General features: G+C 46.4%; 1 protein-coding gene across 3 annotated transcripts in view; it reads right to left on the bottom strand.

The window, feature by feature from the left end:
- C6H16orf95 (chromosome 6 C16orf95 homolog) overlaps positions 1–19,076 on the bottom strand; it is a 316,513-nt gene that overhangs the window by 201,481 nt on the left and 95,956 nt on the right. For all 3 annotated transcript variants that reach the window (XR_014805268.1, XR_014805269.1, XR_014805270.1), the window contains exons 6-7: positions 16,057–16,137; positions 2,655–2,887 (exon numbers count right to left, since the gene is read on the bottom strand). The gene's annotated coding sequence lies outside the window, so the exon portion shown is untranslated. The remainder of the gene's footprint in view (positions 1–2,654; positions 2,888–16,056; positions 16,138–19,076) is intronic.

Genomic DNA, 19,076 nt, shown 5'->3' with positions numbered 1-19,076 from the left:
GTCAATCGTAACTTCTATTCTCCTAGAGATAACGTCCATAAGGGTCTCGATTTGCTACCATAAACGTGGCTCTTACGGAAGAAGCAGAAGTGAGTTACAATTTTTTAGGAGGTGGAGTTCATCGTCTCTGACAATCTTTCCCTCCTCCGCTGGCCAGAAGGGGCACAGTCAAGGACTGTGTGAGTTGGAAGGCTCCCCTCCAAAGCTCCCGGAGAAAACCAAGCTGTGCATGGTGCCAGCAACTCAAGCGAAAAATCTTTTTTTCTAGGACTCCCTGAAACCTGCCCTGGTAAACCATGTGGTATCTGCTGGGGATGCTTGAAGATCAAAGCCAAAAACCCATGTAAAAGAGAGCCCGGCTTTGGCTGGTGCCTGGTGAGCCCACCTAGGACGGGAAGCTAACTGGAGGCCAAGCAGCCACCCCACAAGCTGATGGCCAGTCAGCAAGGACAGCTCTGTCGGCCAGCCTACAACAGCGCTCAGCCCAGGAGGCTCAGGCACTCCAGCCTCTGACCACCTGCCTCCTCCGTAAAAATGTCCCAACATGCCCAGGGAACACGAAGGTGACCACCTCAGGGTCGCCAAGGTCAAGGCTGCAGCCCCGATTATGAAAATGGCTGAATGCTCAAAGTGCTCTGTCTCTACATCTTTTACGAGCCTCGAATCTCCTCCTCCCCCTAAATTGGTGCAAAGATCCTTATTTTAGCTATAAATTGAATTAAAAACTCGCATTTAATATTTAGTTATGGTGTGGTTAACGGCTTTATGGCCAGGCCGCTGCCTTCCTATTTGCTTACAATGTTGTCCTTTCTGTTTGCCAAAACCAAGCTGCTCGAATGACGGGGCGGACGCCAAGTTATTAACAATTATTACCTTTTACAGTCATTTTTGGCCCCAGCTTGCTTTTTTGGTGGTCTCATAATTTCAAAACAGGGACCTTTGAAATCGTACCCCAAGACCAAACGGGCCTGCGGAGGGCACTTCCTCCCTCCCGGCCGAATTCGGCCCATTTCCCATTGTGAAATGTTTTTCCACCCCACATGCACTCAGCGTGAGCTGAAGCTCTAGGTCTGCGGTACGAACCATGTTCCCAGAGAAAAGCAGCCCTCTGTGAGGCGAGGGGCCCTTCTGAGGGTGCCTGCAGCACAGCACACATCATGCTGCTTGCTGGGACAGAGACAACATCAGGGCCGAGAGGGACAGGCTCCAGCAGTGACGTGGGTGGCCTCTGCTGTCGTCACCCAGGCCACGAGCTGAGGGCATGCAAAGGCCCCACACAAAACCACCAGCCCCGTGACCCTACCACCAGCAATGCTCTGCTTCTCCGAGGCTTCCAAGTGTGGCCTGGATCGTTAGCTGCATGATTATATCCCAAACATGCATGAGCCGGACACAGGGTAGGGTTTATGTGTGTATGTTTGTGTGTATGGCTAGATATGAGCATAAGAGAGTGTGTGTGTGTGTGTGTGTGTGTGTGTGTGTGTGTGTGTAAGACAGAGGACAGGGAGACATCTTATGACCTCCCAGTTCTCAAAATAACTTTCATGAAATATTTCTTCCTTCACATTTTCCTTGCTTTTTAAAAAGTATGTGGGTGAGTGTGTGTGTGTATGTACACATATATGTTATTTTCTGGAATTAGATAGCAGTGATGATTGCACCACACTACGAATCTATTTTTAAAAAACCACTGAATTGTACACTTTGGACAGGTAAATTGTACGGTAGATGAGTTTCATTTCAATAAAGTTGTTTAAAACATAGACTATATCCTACTGCACCCAAGCGTCTCCTGCCCCTGCCTGAGCCTCTCTTGCTCTAGTGCCTGGTGGCCATTACTCTCCCACAGATACAACCTGAGTCCCAAGAGACAACCCAAAATGTGGTGGGTTCCTGCCAAGTAACATGAGCTGGGTATTCCTTCTATCTCTACCTGGCTGGGGGCCCCGTGCGGTTGCCACTCTGCAAGGAGGCTTGCTTTCTTGGGTACCAGACTCAGTGAGCCTGTAGGACAAAGGCCAGTGCCACCAGCTTGTAACCCAGCAGCGTGAATGCAGGCATTAGGGCTGTGTTTGGAAAGGAGGTATGTGGGCGGCTTTTAACTATTATAAAGGATTAGCCAATCCCTTTCACCTGACCCAGCCTCTGAGAAACTTCTACCACATTCTATAGATGAAAACCTAAAACAGGCTGTGGCTGACGGAAGATGGACAGTCTGCTCCTCCACCCACCACAAGGCAGTCTAGTGCCCTCCTCCTGAACCCAGGCCAGCCCTACGGACTGGCTTGGCCTATCGGCTGGGGCAGGATGACACATGAGGACGCACAAGCCTTGACGCTAAGAAGCCTTCTGCCCCCACGTTCTTCCTAGGAACACTCACTGCAGGAGCCCTGACCTGAAGTGACTACCCTGACACTGCCACGCAGGAAAGGCCATCTGGAAGTGACAGTTCTAGCCTAGCCAGCCTTCTAGCCACCCCCACCAAGGTGACTGCCAGGTGAGCAGAGCTGCTCAGGACCCCAGAATAGCCCATCCACTAGCTGAGTATCACCAAGTAACCTCCACTGATGGCACTAGGAGCAGAAGAACCACCCAGCTGAGTACTGCCCCATTCCTGACCCTTATTTTATTAAGATGAAATAAAAAGTTCTCACCTTAATTTCTGCCCAAATTCCTGGCACTGTGTAATACTGCACTGGAAGTTCTCCTCGGGGGTGATGTGGCTGCCTAGAGGGCATCTGGAAACTAGGAGCATATCTGGTTGAAACGCTGACAGGGCGATACTGACACAGGAGGAGGCATGTAGCCAAGGGACGGCTGGCACCCTGTGATGGACGAGGGAGCTTCATTCAGCCAGGAACTGCCCACAGCTTGTGTGATTTTGACACTGACAGAGATAAAAGTTCATTTTTATAGTTATCTGAGCCTGGAACATGACTCTTTTCTACACAAATATACAAAGCATTTTGAAATAATTTTAACATACCCCGAATTTTCCAACTACTATGTAAGCAAAGGGAAGACTACAACTTACTTGGTTTGAAACCTTCTAAAAAATTAAGCAAAAGAGTGACAAGCACTCGTGGTGTCCAGGCCATCCACACAGCTCTCAGAGCTCTCCTTCTGAGGCTGCTGCCCTCCTGACAAGTTCATGAGTCCATAAGCAAATATATTTAGCCTTTATTTCAAAATCTCAAATATGAAAAGTAGGGCTTGACAATGTGCACTGGAGAAGTAGAGAAATATGTGACTACATGGTGGAGACTTCTAGTATAGGCTAGCATGAGCATTGCTTATTGAAACACATATTTTAAATAAATATCTTCTTAGAGTTCTCCTGTGGCACAGGAGGCTAGTGGCATTGTCACCGCAGTGGCTTGGGTCACCGCTGTAGCGCAGGTTTGATCCCTGGCCTGAGAACTTCTGTATGCCTCAGGAGCAGCCAAAAAAAAAAAGCAACCAAAAAATCCCTATATTTCTCCTGTACAGAAAAGCGATCGCATTGCTTTTGAAACTGTGTTTGTAGGTAGGCTACATTTCATGAATTCCAGTCCAGGATAAGACAGGTGGTCCAGTGAAATAGCTGCTATTAAAAGGAGGTACTGGATGTGGCAAGGTTGAAAACCATTGTGCTACGTGGACTTGGTCTCTGGTGCCATCCAGGAGGGGTGGCAGTTTCTTGAAAGAGTCCAAAGACCATGCTGATGCTGTGATCCTTTGTGCTTGCTCCCCCAGCAACAAACTGTGGAGATGGCAAGGGCAATATTCAGGTATCAGCGGAAGAGGGAGAGCTGCATCTAGCTGAACACTGAGGATAAGCAAAAATGAACAAAGATCTCTACGTGCAGGTCAAAATTAGTTGGTAAAAATGTCTCCAGCTCCTCTAGAGAAGACATGGGCTGGAGTCCCTGTGGCCTAAGTCCTGTGTGACCCAGGGCAAGTCAGGCCCCCTCTCTGAGCTTCCATCTTGTCTGTAAGATGAAGGAACTGAGTAAGGAGATGGAAAAATGCCACCGTAACACAGAGTCCCTTTCCCTGGGGAACCTCTGGAAGGTCTCGGCCATGACCTTCCTCAGTGGATGACTGATCCTTCTCTCCAGGGAGTAGGAGGAAAAAGAATCCTTAAAATCAAAGAGCACCATTTAAAACTGACCAATATTAAAGACAGGGAAAAAAAATCCCACAACATATTAATGGTTCAGAACACGCAATAGCAAGGTCATTTCTGGAGAGAAAAAGTAAAAAAAAAAAAAAAAAAAGAAGAAGGCTTTTCAGCCTGTGAATAAAAAGTGTCCTTTAACAGGCGATAATTATATACAGGAAGGCAATTAAAGTTTTAATAATTTAATTACCTTCCTGCAAACCCATCAAGGTAAAATATGGAGTGAAAACATTTTTGAGGGCCAGCAGCCACGAGGAGTGGATCAAAGGCCTCTGAGATAGCTCAGCTCCAAGGCAGTTGACACATTAATTTTTATGGGCTGACCACCGTTATTAATAGAAGAAACTAGATGGAAGTATTTTTCCACAGTGGGGGGGACCACATCATCATTTGATGCTTGATGTTACAGCAAACATAGTTTTGGCTTCTCCCTGGAAATAAATCTTGTTTTCTTTGACCTTCATTTGCTTGAGGCAGGGCCAACTTTCAAGACTGGGCTTCACAGAGAGGGCTCCCTGCTCAGGGCTGCCATGTCGGAACATCAGCAAGAAACCGTGAAAGGAGATCAAAGGGAGTCGGGTCAGAAACCATGGGACAGGGCTGGCACAGCCAGGCCCAGGGGGGCGAGCACATCTCAAAGCTGGCGCTCCGGCCAGAGACGGCCTGCGCGTTCCCCCGACCTCAGTGTTCTCACTTACCAAGCGCCAGCTGCACCCCTACTTACAAACATGTTTAAACCCACCCCCTCCCTTCGCTGTTGTTGTTTTTATTACGAAATACACATAACCAAAAAGTTCACCATTTTAACCACGTGGAAGTTACAGTTCAGATGAATTAAGTACGTGTTGCACAACCATCACCTCTGTCTAGTTCCCAAGCTTTTCCGCCAGCCCGAAAGGAAACCCGTCCCCATCATTCACTCCCCACTCCTCTGCCCCCGCCCAGGCAACCAGGAATCTGCTTTCCAGCTCAGAGGATTTGCCTGTCCTGCACATGTCATAACACGGAATCCTACACTATGTGGCCCTCTGTGGCTGGCTTCTTCCACCCACTACTTTTCAAACTGAATTAAGCATATCTTTAAAGGAAGCTTTGTATTCCTATCTATAGTAGAAGACCTGTATCACTTGCTATAAGGGAAAAATGACCATAAAAATTAATACACTGGACACAAGCTCATGTCACCAAGTCGCTGCAGGACACCACACAAACCTCCAGAGGTCCGTGACGAAGAATCAGTTTACATCAGAGCAGACACTTCTGCCCATTCCATTTCACAGCCAGGTCGCAGTCCTTGTGTGACTGAACCATAAACTAATACATCTTTCTATGGATAGATACTTATATTTCCATTTCGTATTACAAACAATGCTGATATTGATATCTTTGTAATCATTCCATGTGAGTATAATCCTGATATAAACTTCTAGGACTATAGTTCCTGTTGTGGCTCAGTGGGTTAAGAACCCAACTAATATCCAAGAGGATGCAAGTTCAATCCCTGGGCTCACTCAGTGGGTTAACGATCTGGCGTTGCTGTGAGCTGCGGCAGAGGTTGCAGATGCAACTTGAATCCCACATTGCTGTGGCTGCGGCATAGGCCAGTGGCTGCAGCTCCAATTCAATCCCAGGCCTGGGAACTTCCATGTGCTGCAGGTGTAAGTAAATAAATAAATAAATTGCCAGGGCTGGAATGCCCAGATCAAGGATATATGAAGGCTATGTGCACTTTACATTTCAATTGGTCTCTTCAAGGGTTTTCTTTAGAGATGGTCTCAATTCCTCCTCTCAGCAGCAATGTATGAATACACCCACTTCTGTACCTAATCCAACCTCTAGGTCTTGGCCAATCTGACAGGTAAGAAATACATACAACTCACTGTACTAATTTGCATTTCAGATGAATATTCCGATCTCCATCATATGGAGGAGGAAACCGATTCAGAGAGGTCAAAGAACTTCACCAAAGTTCCACAGAAAGTAAGTGCAAAACCAGAATGTGAACCCAGGTCTGCCAGACTCCATCCCCTGGTTTGACCCCCACTTTCATGCTGCCTCTCATGGCATGTGACAGATTTTTCCACTTGTAAATGTGGCCTTTTCCACAACTGGAAGGGAAGCGCCTGGTGGCAGGTTCTATATCCCTTCCATAAGCCCCACTGTGCCTGACTTGACAAGAGGATACAAGCACCCCACAGACACTGCTAGTGGAACCACTGGGTCAGATCTGCACACCTGCACACCCACAGTGCAGCCTGGCTCAAGGAGGCCACAAAAGGAAAGGACAAGCCATGGGGACAAACAGCCAAAGACTCATTGTCGCCTCTGTGGCATTACAGTTTCTGCCCTTTTCTCAAACTCCCAGGTTCACGGGGTGGTGGGTGACTCATGCCAGTGCTCGCAGGCATCCGGGGAGGGACAGCTGGGAAGGGGGTGTTAGTACCCAAATATACAGAAAACAAGCAGGGCCATCTTCCACCAACTGCATGCTGAGGGCTGGTGGGTTTCACATTCCACTGGTTCTAGCAAGAGTGAGGATTTTTTTTTTCAGGGTGTCAGGTGTGTATGAGAACTTACTAAAAGTGCAAATAGAGCCCCAATGACCAGAGAGCCCCAAAAACCCTCTGAGAGGACTTCCCACAGCCTTGAGGAAACGAGGGCAGCGGGAGCCAGGCACAGGCATCTGAAGGGCTCCTGACAGCCTTTCCAGCGCACACACATTTCCATTTTGTCCTTCACAGCAACTCTCTGAGGACGGTGTTGTGGTTCCATTTCATAGATGAGAAAATGGAATTTCAGAGTGACAGTGTAGTCGGCTTAAGGTCTTGCGGCTGGTACTAGCAGATCCAAAGAGGCTCTGAATGGATTCAATGCCCGGCAAGTACTCCCAAAAGGCCCTCTTCCAACACCCCTCTCTGGGGGGCAGGAGTCCCCTCGGCCTTGCTCTTTTGGCAACAGCCCCAGATCCTGACCTCTTGCCACCTCTGCTGAAGAGAACATCCCCCACGTTCCACAATGCTGCTCAGGGGCAGGGGCTCAGAGGCTGCCAGGACCTCCTGCAGCACCTCTGGTTCCTTCCCAGCACTGAGGCCTGACCTCACCAAGGGCCAGGCGGGCAGCAAGTGAGTAGGCAGGACTGCACATCTCACCCTCCCCTCCTGGACTCAGCAGGTGCCAGGCGTGGGCCTGACAGCATGCATTCCAAGAGACGCCCTGTCAGCCCCAGCCCTGACCTAAGGCCTGGCTGGGTGGGTCTGAGATGAGGGGCCACAGCACCACCCCTGGGCCCCACATGGTCATGGATATTTGGGCCAGGCTCCAACCATCCCCTTTATGGCAAGGGCAGGCTGTAGCCTGAGCCTACATCTGGGAGGCAGTGACTGATGAGGTGACCAGGGAGAGCCCCACCCTTACCCAAGGCCCTTCTGACAAGAAGGATGGGCCATCCATGAGAGCCACCAACAGGAGGTGGGCCTGTTAGCTGAGCAAAATTCAAGCCTAGGGTCCCCTTAGCCGCCAAGCTCCTCTTCTCCCCTTTCTTCCAATCCACCACCCTTCCTCTCGTGGTGGCCCTGCCCCCAGAAGCTGATGGGGTTGCTGATCACAGGACGCCACTCCAGCCATCCTGATGGACTGAGGGACAGGCACGTGGTAACGCACTCATGCACTCCCTGGGGTTTCTCCATGGGGTCTGCAGAAGACTCTACCAATGGTGACAAGCCTGCAGTCACACGCGGACCTGGGAGAATAAACCCCAGAAGCAGAAGTTCGAGAGAGAGTCCCAAAGGGGCTGGCATCTTCCACTCTAGGTGCCTCACCTGCCATGAGCCAACAAATTCTCCTTGTTTAGCCTTTGCTGTCTCAGGAGAATTCTTACAGCTCATGTTTCCCGAGCTCATGCAATTGAGGTGCCAGCAGGACGGGGGGCACTGTTCTGAGTGATGTCATTGGATTGACTCCCTCTGACCCACAGGAGCCCTCAGGGAGGAAATGCGGGTGCAGGTCAACAACTCACAGCACAAAACCGACAATGGGCAGGGCCCAGAGGCTTGCTGAAGCCAGACCTCTGAGCTATCCTGGTGCTCAGGAGAGCTCCACAGATTGGCGTCACTACTGCCACCAGCCAGCCAGAGCTTCCCAGACATCAAGTGTGGCCACAGGACCTACATCGGCCAAGAAAACATGGGGGAAAGCAAATCTGCCCGTCTGGGTGGAGGCATGCCACCCCTGCACACTTCTGCCCTCCCTTGCCCACCATGGCATCATGGACACACGTGCTGATCTAGAGGTGCCTCTGGATCCAAGCAGCCTGGACGCTGAGTAAATTCACAGGGGGCAGTAGCCTCCTGGGAGCCACGTCCACCCACAGTCCACTCTGCACCACTTGTCATCTTTAGTTACCAGCCATTGGGGGCTGTTTCTCACTGCAGCAGAGCTTAGTCTATACTGACCATGACGTGTCTGTCCACCCCCTCAGGCCAACACTAACTTCTGCCTCTTTCCAACAAGCTAACATGCTCCATCCTCGTTTACTATCTCTCCACAACCATTAGCAACAGATGTGACTGAGGATGAAGCACTGGAAATAAAGCCTCAATTTTGGCTTCAGCTGCTACAGAAAATGGCTACTTTGGAAGCCAAAAATCCTTCAGTTAGTGCAATTTCTGTCAGAAAATTACTTCTCAAAATGTTGAGGTGAAAACAGCCAAAGGGGACAATAAGAAGGGGGGGGCTTGAAAATAATGGGATAGGGTTAAAATGCAGGGGTACTGACAATGGGGGCTCACAGATACTGCAGCACATCCGATTTTAGGAAGGGATAATCCAGCCAGCAAAAAGGCACACACCACCGTGCACACAGTAAGGGGGTTCCCAGGCGCCCTGAACCTCACCCCTGGGGCCACACTACTGAGAGTTCATTCCCAGAGGAGCCCATCCAGCCTTCATAACATCAGAAGTCATCTCTCTAAACCACTTTGTGGGTCACTACAGGCTCACCTCAAAAATACGGCAGGTTCAGGTCCAGACCTCTGAGACAAAGCAAGTCACAGGAATTCTTTGGTTTCCATGCATAGAAAAGATATGTCTACACTATACTGTAGTCTATTAGGTTTGCAATAGATTATGTGCAAATGCGCAAAGTTTAATTTTAAAATACTTTATTGCTAAAAAATGCTAACCATGCTCTGAACCTTCAGCAAGTTGTAATCTACATGCAATGGTAACATCAAAGACCACTAATCACAGATCACCATAAAAATATAATAATAGTGAAGAAATTTGAAATATCATGAGCTTTACCAAAACGTGACAAAAAGTGAGCAAACGCTGTTGGAAAATGGTGCCAACAGACTTGGCTGATGCAAAGTAATCACAAATGTTCAGTTTATAAAAAATGCATTATCTGCAAAGTGCAATAGAATGAGGTGTGCCTCTAAGTAAATAGTTGTTAAGCACCTACTATGTACCAGGCACTGCACCACGGAAACATCACTGAATGGAGACCCAGCCCTCAAAGATTTCTCCACTTCCTGGGGAAGGAAGACAAAGGCAAGTCCACAAATAAACAGGAAGGGCTGCATGCCTGGTGATCCCTGAACTGGAGAGATCAGGCAGGCTTCTCAGAAAAGACTTTTGAGTTGCAAACCAAGTAAGCGAAGGACGCAGGATGACAAGCAGAGCTGAGATGGAGAAGACCCTGAGGGTGCAGAGCCGTCCGTGGTTGAGGCTCTGCATCTCCTGCCTCCCCTCAGTCCAGACCTGGCCTAAAACAGGCAGGAAGGAAACGATGATGGGTCACTAAGGGTTCAGCCACCCGATCAGACAGACCTGGATGCCAGTCTGACCTGCCACTCTGTCACAGAGTGCTCTTAGTCAGGTCATCTCCCCTAACCTCAGCGCCCTCACCTGAAAAGCGGAAAGAGGGATAATAGCTGCCACTTAGATCTGTACACTCCCGGCATATACCCCAGAGAAATTCAAATAGGTCTGTCTGTCCACGCATCTCCAGAGCAGCTTTATTTGCAACAGCAAAAGAGAGAACCAGCCCAGGTGTCCTTAAACAGGTGGATGGACAGGCGAACTGTAGTACATGCTCACCGCAGAACACCACTCAGCAAGAGAAAGGAATAAACAGCACCTAGATAGCCTCCAGGGAATTTTTTCTGAGTCAGAAAGATCCAGTCCCAAAGTGACATACTGTCTGATTACATATATGTGACATTTTTGAAAGAACAGAATTTTAGAAATGGAGAACAGGTTAGTGTTTGCCAGTGGGTAGAGAAGGGGTGGAGGACGGGCAGGAAGGAGCTCGGGTGGTTATAAAAGGTCAACAGGAGGAGTCCTTGTGGTGACGAAGCTGTTCCATGTCTTGTCCAGCTGTGAATTGTGGACAGGATGTGTGGGGCAGCCACATGAGGCCCGTGAAGAGTACAGAGCAGGCAGATTAGAGAAAAATTCAAAGTATCACCAAACTAGTGGGAAGTCTCCTATTTTTCCCTCCGATACTCCCCATATGGACTCAGAGTGGCCTGAAGCCTGGGCACAGGTACCAGACTCAGGGAGAGACACAGAGACTGATCGTTAGGCTGGGAGGAGGACGCAGACGATCCAGCAGGGGGAAGGAGGACAGTGGGGAAATCCCGTTTCTCTTTTTATTTTCTTCTGTTCTCCTGCACTCAGTTCTCAGACACTCCTGTGGCTTAGGTAATGACAACAATCACAGCAGGGACCCACAAGCCCCTACTTAAGAGGGAGCAGAACCTTCCTCCCTGATCAGAAAAGCTGTGGTCCCAGGCCCTTTTCACCTCTCTCCATCCTCCAGGCTAGGGTGCAGGCACAGTCATTAACAGTGTGCAGCAGAGCAGAGTAAGCGAAGGCCCAGCTCTCTGACTGGAAGGCCACAGGGAGCTTCAGGAGTCAGAAAACACCAAGGAGTCCACAGAGAGGGAGGAGGTAGGGAAAGGGATCCTTTAAAGCAGCGCATGAGCTCCTGGGCAAGTGCATTTGTCTGACCCTGAAAGCATACCTAAGATTTTAAGGACTAAACACAGAATAAACCATCATCCAGATCCAAGGCTGGCCACTGGGTGGAGCACACGCGGGGCAGCTCTGACCAGGATGGCAGAGGTTTTGGAAACTGACCTGCCCTCAGGATCACAGCTCGAAGGCGGCTGGTAGGAACTTGCTGTCCAAACCTAATCAGGTCAATGACCCAATCAAATAAACATAGCAAAGTTCTCTGTGGCATTTAAACAAGACCTAGCGCCTCATAATATAGTATTCAAAATGTTCAGTATACAAATGAAAGCTACTTAGTATAAAAAACAAACAAACAGGGAGTTCCGGTTGTGATACAGTGGAAACGAATCCAACTAGGAACCATGAGGTTGCGGATTCAATCCCTGGCCTCACTCACTGGGTTAGGGAATCCGGCGTTGCCGTGAGCTGTGGTGTAGGTCACAGGCACGGCTCAGATCCTGCGTTGCTGTGGCTGTGGTGCAGGTCAGCAGCTGTAGCTCTGATTAGACCACTAGCCTAGGAACCTCCCTATGCGTGGGTGCAGCCCGAAAAAAAAAAAAAGAAGAAGAAAAGAAACACGAAAATCTCAACTTTTACTGGCAAAGACAAAGACCAGATCCCCATACCTATATGATACAGCTATTGGGATGATCAGAAAAAGACTTAGAAGCAGCTATTATAAAAATGCTCCAAGAAGTAAGGGCAAATACTCTTAAACTGAATGCAAAGATAGGAAGTCTCAGCAAAGAAAGAGAAGAAATAAAGAAGAACCAAACTGAAATTTTAGAACTTAAAAGTACCATAACCAAAATGTTAAAGCTCACTGGATGGGCTCAAAAATAGAATAGAGAGAGCAGAGGAATGACTCACTGAGTATGAGAACAGATTAAAAGAAATTATCCAATCTGAAAAAAAAAAAAGATGAAAGAAAAAAGAATTTTAAGCACAGAAAAAAACACATGAACAGGGACTAAGGGACTTGTGCCAGAATGTCTAACATTGACGTCCTAGAAATTCCAGAAAGAAAGGAGAAAGAAGGGATGCAATGCAGAAAAATTGAGAAAATAACATCTGAAAACTTCTCAAATTTGTCAAAAAGCAAAACCTCAGATTCAAGAAGTTTAGTGAGTCCCCAAAAAGATAAACTCAAAGAAACCCAAGCCTAGATACATTATAATCAAAACAATCCAAGTGAAAGACAAAGAAACTTGAATGTAGCCAGAGAAAAACAGCACATTTATTTATAGGAAAACAATGACGTAAAACCCAACAGAGCTAAAAGAAGAAACAAATAAATCCACAATTATAGCTGGAAAATTCAACGCTCCTCTCTTGGTTCAAAAAAACAGACTGGGGACCAGCAAGGATGTAGATGAACTGACAACACTATGAAGCAACTGGATCTAATTTATAAAACACCACCAACAGCAAAATGCACCTTCTTTTCCAAGTTCACATAGACAGAAAAATCAACAACCATTTTCTGGCACATAAAAACCAACAAATTTACAAAGAATTGTAATAAATTTATAAGAATTGAAATAATACAAGGTATGTTCTCTGATAATGAAATTAAACTATCAATGACAGAATGGTAATATGAAAATATTCAAAAACTTGAAAATTGAAACATATCTAAATAATCAATAAGTTGAAAGAGTTCTCAAGGAAAATTAGAAAATATTTTAACTGAATGAGAATGAAACTACAACATAACAAAATTTGTGGAATCCAACTAAAGCAGTGCTGAGAAAGAAATTTTTATTGTTGAATGCTCATTTTGAAAAAGAAGAGTAAGTTCCCGTTGTGGTGCAGCAGGTTAAGGAGGTGGCATCTGCAGCAGCTTGGGTTCAATCCCTGGCTCAGCACGGTGGGTTAAGGATCCAGCGTTGCCACAGCTACAGCTCAGATTCAATCCCTGGCCTGGGAATGTCCATATACCATAGGTGTGGCCAAAAAGAAAAAAAGAGACAGAGACAAAGAAAGGGCTTAAACCAGTGGTCTAAGTTTCCATCACTAGAAACTAAAAAAAAGAAGAGCAAAATAAAGCAAAGCAAGCAAAAGAAATTACATAAAAAAGAATAGAAATAAATGAAATTTAAAAAATAACAGAAAAATTGATGAAAACCTGGTTCTTCAAAATAATAAAATTTTATTATTTTATAAACCTCTAGCAAGAATGTCCAATAAAAAGACACACGTTATTAACACCAGGAACACAAGAAACCCAAGCCTAGATACATTACAATCTGCAAATCACTGGGTCTCCATATCACTACAGACCTTCAAATATCGACAGCACAATAAATGAATACTACGAACAACTTACTCTATGCCAACACATTTTGACAATTTAGATAAAATGGGAAAATTCCACAAAAACTAGAAACTACCAAGATTCACCCAAGATGAAATAGATGACATGAACAGTTTTATAACACTTTTAAAAATTGAATTCACAGTTTAAGAGCTTTCAAAAGAGAAGTCCTCAGGTCCAGATAGTTTCGCTGATGAAGTCTACCCAACAGTCAAAGAAGAAATAGCACCATTCAACACAATTTCTTCCAGAACACAGGAAAAGGACGAAATTATTACCAACTAACTTTATGAGGCGGGTATTACACCAACACCAAAACTAAAGATAATACAAGCTAAGAAAAAGAGCTACAGACCATTATCCCTCATAAACATAAGCACAAACAAAATCCTCAGCAAAATATTAGAAAGGTGAATCTATCAATGTACGGAAGGAACAACACACCACAACCTAGTACAGTTTATCCCAGGAATGCAAGGCTAGTTCACTATTCAAAAATTAATCAGTGTAATCAACCATATTAACCATCTCAAGAAAAACCATATGATACAGATAAATCATATGACAAAATTTTACACCCACTTATAATTTTTTTCTTTTTACAGCCACACCTGCAGCATATGGAAGTTCTAGGGCTAGGGCTTGAATTGGAGCTACAGCTGCCAGCCTATGCCACAGCCACAATAACACCAGATCTGAGCCACATCTGCAACCTTTGCTGCTTGAGGATATGTTGGATCCTTAACCCACTGAACAAGGCCAGGGATCAAACCCGCATCCTCACAGACACTATGTCAGGTTCTTAACCCACTGAGCCACAATGGGAATTCCTCCACCTATGATTTTTTTTTTTTTTTGTCTTTTTTTGCCATTTCTTGGGCTGCTCCCGTGGCACATGGAGGTTCCCAGGCTAGGGGTCGAATCAGAGCTATAGCCACCAGCCTACGCCAGAGCCACAGCAATGCAGGATCCGAGCCGCATCTGCAACCCAGACCACAGCTCATGGCAATGCCAGATCCTTAACCCACTGAGCAAGGTCAGGGATCGAACCTGCAACCTCATGGTTTCTAGTCGGATTCGTTAACCACTGAGCCACGACGGGAACTCCTCCACCTATTATTTTTAAAAATTCTGAAAATTAGTAATACAAGAGAATGTCCTCAATCTGATAAAGGGAATCTACCACAAAAAGAAAAAAAAATCCCTACAGTTAGTATCATACTTGTGATGATGAAAGACACTCCTCTCCCAAGATTAGGAATTAGGCAAGAATATCTACTCTCAACACTCATACTGAACATTATCCTGTAAGTCTTAGCCAGTGCAATAAAACAAGACAAAGCAATAAAAGATGTACCAAAAAGGAAAAAACTCTGCATTCACAGCAAGGTTAAAATAAAAAGTCTAACCATACTAAGTGTTGGCAAGAATATGGAGAAACTAGAACTCTCCCACACTGCTGGTGGGATGGTAAAACAATGCAACTACTTTGAAAAACACTCTGGCAGTTTCTCAAAAATATAAGCATTCATCAACTACATGATCCAACCATACCACTTCTAGGTATTTTTCTAAAAGAAAGGAAAACATACGTCCATGCAAAGACATATACAGGAATGTTAACAGCAGCTCTATTTGTAATAGCCCCCAGCTGGAAACAACACAAATATTTATCAGTAGTTGAACAGAAAAACTGTGGCATATCCATACATTGGAATACTACTTGATGATAAAAAGAATTACTAATGCATGCTACAACATGCAGCAATCTTGAAATAATGATGCTGAGTGAGTCAAAGCCAGTCAAAAAAACAAGTATATGAATATAAAACCAGGAAATTCGTACTGCCACGTAACAGAAAGCAGATTAGGAGTTGCCTGAGAATGAGGTATGGGGAGGTCGAGAGGACTCACAAAGGACACTAGGAAACTCTGGAGGAAAGGAATGCCAATGACATTTTCATTATTTTGATTTTGGTAAAAGTTTCATAGATGGATATATATGTCAAACATGAGATGGAGTTCCCGTCATGGCGCAGGGGTTAACGAATCCGACTAGGAACCATGAGGTTGCAGGTTCGGTCCCTGCCCTTGCTCAGTGGGTTAACTATCCGGCGTTGCCGTGAGCTGCGGTGTAGGTTGCAGACGTGGCTCGGATCCCGTGTTGCTGTGGCTCTGGCGTAGGCTGGTGGCTACAGCTCCGATTCAATCCCTAGCCTGGGAACCTCCATATGCCGCGGGAGCGGCCCAAGAAATAGCAACAACAACAACAAAGGCAAAAGACAAAAAAAAAAAAAAAAACCATGAGAGTCTATGGTTAAACGTATGCACTTCATTGTATGTCAGTTATACTCAAGGACTTTTGTAACTCAACAGGAAGAAAACAAACCAACTAAAAATGAATGAAAGGCTTTAACAGACACTTAGCCAAGAGGGTACTCAGATAAACATATAAGCAAATAAACACATAAGAAGTCTAACACCATTAGTCCATTAGAGAAATGCAAATCAAGACCACTACACCCTCACTGAAATAGTTAAAATTTAAAATACTCACAATGCCAAATGCTGGTGAAGATGCAGAAAAAATGGGTATTCTTATCCATTGCTGGTGGGAATGTACAGTGATACATCCACTCTGAAAAACAGTTTGGCAGCTGCTTAAAAACTTAAACACTCACCCACCACATGACCCTACAACTTCACTCTTGCTATTTACCCAGAGAAATAAAGACATGCTTACAGAAAAAACCTGCATACGAATGCTGACAGCAGCTTTATTCATAATCGCCAAAAACTGGAAACAACCCAAATGTCCCTTACTGGTGAATGATAAACAAATTGTAGTTCATCCAAACGAAGAAGGAGAAGAAGGAGGAGGAGGAGGAGAAGGAGGAGGAGAAGGAGGAGGAGGAGAAGAAGGAGAAGGAGAAGAAGGAGGAGGAGGAGAAGGAGAAGAAGGAGAAGGAGGAGGAGAAGAAGGAGGAGGAGAAGAAGGAGGAGGGGGAGAAGAAGGAGAAGGAGGAGAAGAAGGAGGAGGAGAAGAAGGAGGAGGAGAAGGAGGAGGAGAAGGAGGAGGAGAAGGAGGAGGAGGAGGAGAAGGAGGAGGAGGAGGAGAAGGAGGAGGAGGAGGAGAAGGAGGAGGAGGAGAAGGAGGAGGAGGAGAAGGAGGAGGAGGAGGAGAAGGAGGAGGAGGAGGAGAAGGAGGAGGAGGAGAAGAAGGAGGAGGAGGAGAAGAAGGAGGAGGAGGAGAAGAAGAAGGAGAAGGAGGAGAAGAAGGAGGAGGAGGAGGAGAATGAGAAGGAGGAGGAGGCGGAGGAGGAGGAGAAGAAGAAGGAAGAGAAGAAGCGTTGCCATGAGCTGTGGTGTAGGTTGCAGACATGGCTCGGATCCTGCGTTGCTGTGGCTCCAGCATAGGCCAATTAGACCCCTAGCCTGGGAACCTCCATATGCCGAAGGAGTGGCCCAAGAAATGCCAAAAAAAAGAAAAAAAGAAAAAAAAATAATAGGTAGGAAGGAGTGATGAGTATCAGAGCTCTGTGGGCCCCCACCCTAGACCCTGTGTTAATGAAGAGAATCATCTCCCAAACCATGTGACTTCATTCAGAGCAGAAGGACTCTGGCTTTGCATCAGCTGATATCCAGGGAAGGGGGACAGAACCTTCCCATGAGAAACGGAGAAAGTTTACATTTGCTGGAAATTGCATAACTCTGATTCTCCTGCTCAGCCCGAAGCTAGAATGAGGTAATGATTATACAGCCCAAGGAATCTTAAGAGCATGAAGGAGAAACCTGAGCAAATCCAGAGAGGGGGGAAGTTCTACCAGAAACAGAAAATTTGAGCCGGACCAGAGGCCTCAGGGCTGCACCCCCTCCCACGATGTGACTTCTCAGCCAGGGCACAGTTAACTCCAAGGTGGCTCCAAGCGTCCAAGCCTGCAGCAAACATGCTCCAAAGGCAGGCACTGGGGCAAGTCCCCATGCACCGCTTCTCCTCAGCCCGCCAGGGTGCTAGGATGGTTCTCAAGCTGCAGGCTGACCACACATGCTGCAGGACATTTGTAGTCCTTGCCCCCAACCCAGTCACTGTCACAGCCAAAACCTCCATCGCCATGCATGTCCTAGAATGCGTGGTTCAGACCATCAGCAAGGCAGCCTGAGGTCATACAAAATGCCCAGATCTGGAAGCAGGAAACCTAAGTCCAAGCCTGGATGCACTGTCTTACCTCTGAGCCTCAGAGTCCTCAACTGTAATATAGGGATAAGCTCTTTAGCATGTTTTGCACATTCTGTTCCCTCTTCTAGGGACGCTCTTTCCAGCCTCTCATGGCTGTTTCCTTCCTGTCCTGAAAGTTTTCTTGCAAATGCTGCTTCCTCAGAGGCACCTTCCCACCCAAAGTAAACTCCCACACCAGTCACTTTATATTACAGTGTCCCATTGAGTTCCACCAAGCATTTATCACTACTTGAACTGTCTCTGTCCCCTCTAGACTTTTTTTTACAGACAAAAATGCAAGCACCAGAGTTCCTGTCGTGGCTCAGCGATAACAAACCCAACTAGTATCCATGAGGATGCAGCTTCCATCCCTGGCCTCGATCAGTGGGTTAAGGATCCAGTGTTGCCATGAGCTGCAGTGTAGGTCACAGACATGACTTGGATCTGGAGTTGCTATGGCTGTGGTGTAGGATGGTGGCTATAGCTCTGATTCAACCCCTAGCCTGGGAACCTCTATATGCCACAGGTGTGGCCCTAAAAAGACAAAAAAAAAAAAAAAATGCCAGCACCGTGAAGGCAGAATCCTGGCCATCTCAGTTCTGCTCTACACACCAGGGCCCATACACAGGACATGCACATTGCATTTCAGTTAAATGAGTAAAAATCCCCAACTTCTAGGGCTGCATCAGGGTCAGGGGAGCCTGTGTGAGCAAGCACTCTGCATCTCAGAGTTGGTGAGTTTCACTAAGCCTACCTCAGAGACACCTACCACATGCTCCCTAGGAAGCCAAGAGCAGGAATGTGGTGGAAAAAGCCCCAACTCCTAAGATTCAGAATGCTCCATTTCACCAGCTTGCAAGAGTACAATCTTGCCAGGAAATTAAAAAATATAATACTGCCACAAAATTCAGAACCAACAAGAGTCCGCTTTATTAGCCAGACCAGATGCATCTTCCCCTCTGTGTCAGTTACATTCACCAAACACTCAGGAATCAACATTCAACGTTCTTTCAAAAATGGAGTCCAAGATGGAACTTAAATTACATGTGGACACTAAGCTTGGCACCTAAAACAAAACTGAACTTCTCCATGGTATCTCAACACCCTACCTAATCCATCAGCTGACATTCAGGTTAGAAGAGCAAGGTCTGCACTTTGTAGCAGTCAGACCCTAGAGACATCACCAACCCTCTCAGTGCCTCAACTTTCCTCATCAGTAAAATGGGGATAATACTACATAAATGAATACGTGAAAACCGATCCTTAACAACAACATGTAGCACACAGTAGGCACTCAATAAACACTACTTTTGATCAGTATTCCTCACTGGGAGACTTTGAGCAGCTATTTCACCTTTTGA

This window comes from Sus scrofa, chromosome 6 (genome assembly GCF_054392235.1).
Source record: "Sus scrofa isolate SSC_HxYL_T2T_F1_AM1 chromosome 6, Sscrofa_HxYL_maternal_Yorkshire_Landrace_v2.0, whole genome shotgun sequence".
Classification (NCBI taxonomy): Eukaryota; Metazoa; Chordata; class Mammalia; order Artiodactyla; family Suidae; genus Sus; species Sus scrofa.
This window is presented reverse-complemented; position numbering and strand designations above follow the sequence as displayed.